Raw genomic sequence first — 6,000 nt, forward strand, 5'->3', positions numbered from 1 at the left:
TGTTTTGCCTCAGCACCCATACTCATTCAACCTGATGCGTCACAGCCATTCATTGTAGAGGTAGACGCTTCCGAGGTAGGGGTGGGAGCAGTGTTGTCACAAGGTTCGTCCCCTGGTAAGTGGCATCCGTGCGCCTTTTTCTCTAAAAAATTGTCGTCCGCCGAGAGGAATTACGATGTCGGCAATAGGGAACTCTTGGCCATTAAGTTAGCTTTTGAGGAGTGGCGCCATTTTTTGGAGGGGGCAGTCAATCCGGTCACCGTCATCACCGATCACAAGAACCTGCTTTATCTGGAGTCTGCAAAACGTCTGAATCCCAGACAAGCCAGGTGGTCGTTGTTTTTTACCAGGTTTAATTTTGTCGTTACGTTTCGTCCTGGGTCAAAAAATGTGAAGGCGGATGCCTTGTCTCGTAGTTTCCCTGGGGCCGGGAATACGGATGACCCGGTTCCTATCCTTCAAGAGGGGGTGGTGGTGTCGGCAGTATGCTCTGAGCTTGAGGAGGAGGTATTGGAGGCTCAGGGGGACGCCCCTGTTGGACCTCCAGGGAGACTGTTTGTTCCAGATCAGCTACGACAAAAGGTGATCGAGGCACACCATAACTCAGATTTAGCAGGACACCCAGGGAGTAAAGCAACTGTGGATCTCCTCTCGCGTCGATTTTGGTGGCCTAACTTACATAAGGAGGTGGTAACTTTTGTTGCGTCCTGTGGGGTTTGTGCGCGCTCTAAGACCCCACATACCCGTCCGTCTGGGACCCTCTTACCTTTGAATATCCCGGAGCGTCCTTGGACTCATCTGTCTATGGACTTTATTACGGACCTCCCGCCGTCTTCGGGTAAAACTGTCATTCTCGTTGTAGTAGACAGGTTCAGCAAGATGGCACATTTTATCGCTCTTCCTGCTCTTCCTAATGCTAAAACTCTTGCGCAGGTGTTCATTGGGGAGATTGTGAGGCTTCACGGGGTACCCTCCGATGTGGTGTCGGATCGGGGGTCTCAGTTTGTGTCCAAGTTCTGGAAGGCATTTTGTACTCGGCGGGGGATGCATTTGTCGTTCTCATCGGCATTTCATCCCCAGACCAATGGTCAGACGGAACGTCTGAACCAGAGTTTGGAGACATATCTCCGGTGTTTTGTGTCAGAGAACCAGGAGGACTGGGCTTCTTTCTTACCTCTGGCGGAGTTTGCTCTTAATAATAGGAGGAGCGAGTCCACTGGTAAGTCCCCGTTTTTTGGGGCATATGGTTTTCACCCCCAGTTTTGTACTTTCAGTAGAGGGGGCTCTTCGGGGGTTCCTGAGGAGGAACGATTTTCATCATCACTCGCTTCTGTATGGAGAGGGGTACTGAATAATCTGAGTACTATGGGGAACCGTTACAAACGTATGGCTGACAGGAGGAGAGTGTCTGGTCCGGACCTAAGTGTGAACGATCTGGTATGGTTGTCTACTAAGAATATAAAACTTAAGGTTCCTTCCTGGAAACTGGGTCCCAGGTTCATCGGGCCGTACAGGATCAGTTCTATAATTAATCCGGTGGCATTCCGTCTTGATCTCCCCCCTACGTTTAAAATTCACAACGTGTTCCACGGATCGTTGCTTAAGAGGTATGTGGCGCCGGTGATACCATCACCTTTACCTCCGCCTCCAGTGGTGGTCAATGGTAACTTGGAGTTCCAGGTATCGAAGGTCATCGATTCACGCTTTAATCGTTGGTCCCTTCAGTACCTGGTTCACTGGAAGGGGTATGGTCCTGAGGAGAGGATGTGGGTTCCTGCGTCAGATATTAACGCAGACCGGTTAATTCGGGCCTTCCACACGACTCACCCGGATAAACCTGGCCCTGAGGGTCCGGAGGCCCCTCGTAGAAGGGGGGGTACTGTCATGGTTGTGTCGCCACGAAGATCGTCACGATTGCACAGCCTGACTTCTCGCAGCTGAGTTTTTGGTGCTTTGTGCTTTTCGGCAGTGAGGGAGTTAACTCTCTCTCTCTCTGTGCTAGACAAGGTCCAGCCTCGCCCAGCTGCAATCAATTCTGCAGTAGTGAGATTCCTTCATATGTCTGCTGCTCTGTTAGGGAAGTGTCGGTGAAAGCATTTCATGCAGACTAACAGAGCGGATCGTGGTATTTGGAGTTTCAGAGATAAGTGTATTTGGAGTGTTTCTTCCCTTCCTCGCTTTATCATTTATCTCCTTTCCCGTTGGTGTTCCCTCTGTTGTAGTTGTGTAGTTTTTGTATGCAAGGTGGTTTTGGTTTTACCCTTGTACTGTCTCGTTCGTCTAAGTACTGAGTGTTGGCATATTATTACCTGTCCCCTTTTGTTGTGATCGGGGTCCTTCTCAGGACTAGATTACTTAGGTGCAGGGATCCTCAGGAGGTAGGGGATACGCTGGCGGCCTGGACCTCTGTACCTTTAACAGTACCTCCAGGTAGAGGGATTAGTCAGGGCCCCAGCTCAGGGTCAGCTTAGGCCCCCTACCTCCAGTACACAGAGACAGCGTGACATCACAGTAATAAATTAGGAAGTGCTTTTTACCCTTTTTATTCAGTGTGGAGATTGGAGGAATGACACCTGCCTGGGAAGTAAAAATGTATTATTATTTTTTATTTTTATATTTATGAAGACGTGGTTTTCCAAAAGTGAAAAACCCTTTTGAATTGATCTCTTAGATTTGATTACCTTATTTTCAAAAACAGTGTCAACATGGCTGTATAATACTTTATATTAACATGAGTATTTTCAGCAAGAAAGTGAAAGAACTCCTAAAGGGGACCTTCTATCAAGTTTTTCATATTAAAATTAACACATGATGTAATCATGGCTGCAGAATGGAATATATATATATATATATATATATATATATATATATATATATATATATATATATATATATATATATATTTATTTATATATTTTTTTATTTTATTCAATTTCGATTTTCAGATGCAGAAATATTAATAAAAATATTTGGTTTGTAAATGAGTTACTCTTAGTTAAGTCCAAGTGGGTGATAATGTGGCACCCCAGGGGTCTGGTTGCCATAGTAATAGAAATATTATGTCTGAGAGCAAGTGGGAGGTTTCTCTGGTCAGGAGCCCTAAGAATGCAACACTGCCCGCCCAGACCTGGGAGGGGAGGAATCTGCCCTTATAAACTGGGTCTGGGGCGGGATTAGGTCTGTCAGAGCCTGGAGAGGGAAAGCAAGAACTAGGAGCTCTGTAGGAGCAGGAGCGAGTGCCAGAGGCTGGAAGCTAGAAAGCTTGCCTTGGCTGAAGACACTAAACCTGGACACGGAGTCCGAGGCTGTGGGGACATCCAGGTCCAGCAGCAGATTCCAACCGGCAGGGGATTCCATGTCCTCTGGCCATAGAAGCCCGGAGGCACGGTCACAAGCAAGGGACCAGCACCGCCATCGTGAAGCGGAGGCTAACGGAAGGCCCCAAGTCACCGGCCATACGGGTGAGCACCACACGGTATACTCAGGGACGTGGGCTACTTCTACCCGTATAGAGCAAGGTAGCCAGGAAAGAGTGCAGATAGTCGGGGAGGCCTACAACTCCACCTGGCCAGGGGAGATCCTACTTGCTTACAGACTGACCAGGCCCCTACTGCTAACCAGTACTCCCGGGAGGGTCTGCGTTATTCCATCAGTAAAGACCCTGAACTGCACCACACGTCTCTGTGTTTCATCGCTGCACCAGCACCATCAGTACTGGGACACTCACACCATCACTCCCATCATCCACACTAGCTGCCCTGAGGCAATACTTCTCCCGTGGGGAGTTATCCCATACTTGGCTGCGCATACAACATCAGCCTCAGCGGTCTGCAGCGCAGCGGAGGTCCCCACTGACCACAATCCACGGGTGGCGTAGTCGGACATTTGTTATCACACTCAGACTGCCACTGGTTTGACCGCTCTGGGCACGGACCGGGTCACAGCCACGGAGGACTACAACCCCCAGCGATCCAGCTCCGGGTATCCCCTGCACAGCACAGGCCCAGGGGGCGCATCAATAACAGTTTTCACTTGGGGGGTGTACTTCTTGCCCCTGTATGACATTGCCCAATCAAAAGCAGGAAACAATGCACTGCAGAAAGATAACACACCTCTACAATACCTTACAGAAGGATACTCCTGTATGAGATGTAATGACGCCCTGGCCTGATCTCAGTGCAGAATGATCACAAGTTGCCATGAACAAAGTACATGTAAGTGTGATTATTGACATCTTTTAACTCTTATCTCCAGTCAGGCAGTGTGGGGATGGAGAGGCGGTGCAGCATTGGCGACAGTGCTATTAGAGGTTGATAGAAGGATTAATACTGTAACGCAGCTAAACCCTGTAAATGGGTATGCAGATGTAACAGAGCAGAAGATGAAGATGCAGCGGTAACTTGAACCAAGTGATAATTTACAACAAACAATTTAGATGAACAGAAATGAAATGGCTAAAGGTTTAATGATTTACCATAAATGTTAAAGGGGTTGTCCACTACTTTGTATCCCCTAGCACCCCTAAGACTTATTGTAAATACTTTCTGTTGCAGATAATGCCTGTCAGCGGCGCTATCACTGGCCGCTCCCAGGCATCACGTGACCACTTATGTCACAACAAGTGCTGGCAGCAGCCGGGGGTCTTTATCTTCCTGGTTCCACGGTGGATGCCAGGCTGTGGGCGGGGTTCCCCCCCCCCCCCTGTGTCACACCCGGCATCCATCGCGCGCTCTGCCTCTCCCCATTCATTGAGAAAGTGCGCGGTGGATGCTGGGTGTGACGCGAGAGGGTAACCCCACCCACAACCCAGCAGCCACCGCGGGGACCCCAGCGCTGAGCCACGCCTCACTTGTCGTGATGTCAGCGCAGGGACACGTGATGCCTGTGAGCGGCCAAGGATAGCGCCACTCACAGGCATTATCAGCAACAGAAGGTATTTACAATAAGTCTTAGGGGGCCCAGGGGGATACATGGGGTGGGGGGAATAAAGTACTGGACATCTTCTTTAAACTAGTTCACAATACTGGGGGTTATTATTCTAGGTATATAAACAGTATCTTTGTTTCACAACACAGTTTTGAATCACAAAGTTAACAACTTAGCAAATGATACTACTACTGGTACCTTAGTCCGTGGTATGTCAAAGTCCATGTGGTAGTCATCACCGACGTCACCTAAACACTAAGTCTGTCGTGGCACTCACTGTAACAGGCCTCAACGGGAGTCAGCTCTATTTCTCCGTTAGGCAGCAGGTCTATTGCCGTGGTATACCGACTAGTCACTTCATCAAAGTGTCATTACGGCTACTTCCATCTCCTAGAGCGCAGCCCAGGTCTTTTCCGTATCGTCGCTTAGGTCTCTTGGTTTCAGTCCACCAGGTTGTCTAAATCTTCAACTGCTCACTCGATTGTCCATATGCCTTTATCCACTCACTGGATTATTCATTCCCCTTTATTAAGGCTTCCTGCACTTCTCACTCACATGATTGTTCCTTTAAGAAGGCTTCCTGCACCTTCTGCTCACATGACCATCTCTACCTTTAAGAAGGCCTCCTGACTTTAACTGGTTACAAGATCTTCCATTCCTTTAAGTAGGGTTCCTGCCTTTCATCAAACTTCTTAGTTTGGGCCAGAGAACTGGTCCTTCTTTTGTCAGCTCACTTGGGTGTGGCTATAAGCCACTTCAGCTAGCACTGCATGTCTGACCTGACAAATGTTTAGGTAATGATTCATCCTTTGTCTTGGCCTCAGTTTTTTTTTTATTTTTTAACTGCGACACAGCTTGTCACATGACCTTGTCCCCCTTGATGCTTCATACTACCTGCACCACACATTCACTTCCCATTTCCTGTTTGCATTTACTTCAGCTTCATTGTACATTCAATTCCAGAAGTCTCCCACTTATTTACAACCCTTTGCCCACACTGACTTCAACGACTTTAACTGAAAGGTAGTAGTCATTTGTGCACTACTCCCAGCACTTTATAATCATGGACGAGGT

This window comes from Phyllobates terribilis, unplaced genomic scaffold (assembly GCF_046119375.1).
Source record: "Phyllobates terribilis strain yellow unplaced genomic scaffold, ASM4611937v1 Scaffold_7__3_contigs__length_470593459, whole genome shotgun sequence".
Taxonomy (NCBI): domain Eukaryota; kingdom Metazoa; phylum Chordata; class Amphibia; order Anura; family Dendrobatidae; genus Phyllobates; species Phyllobates terribilis.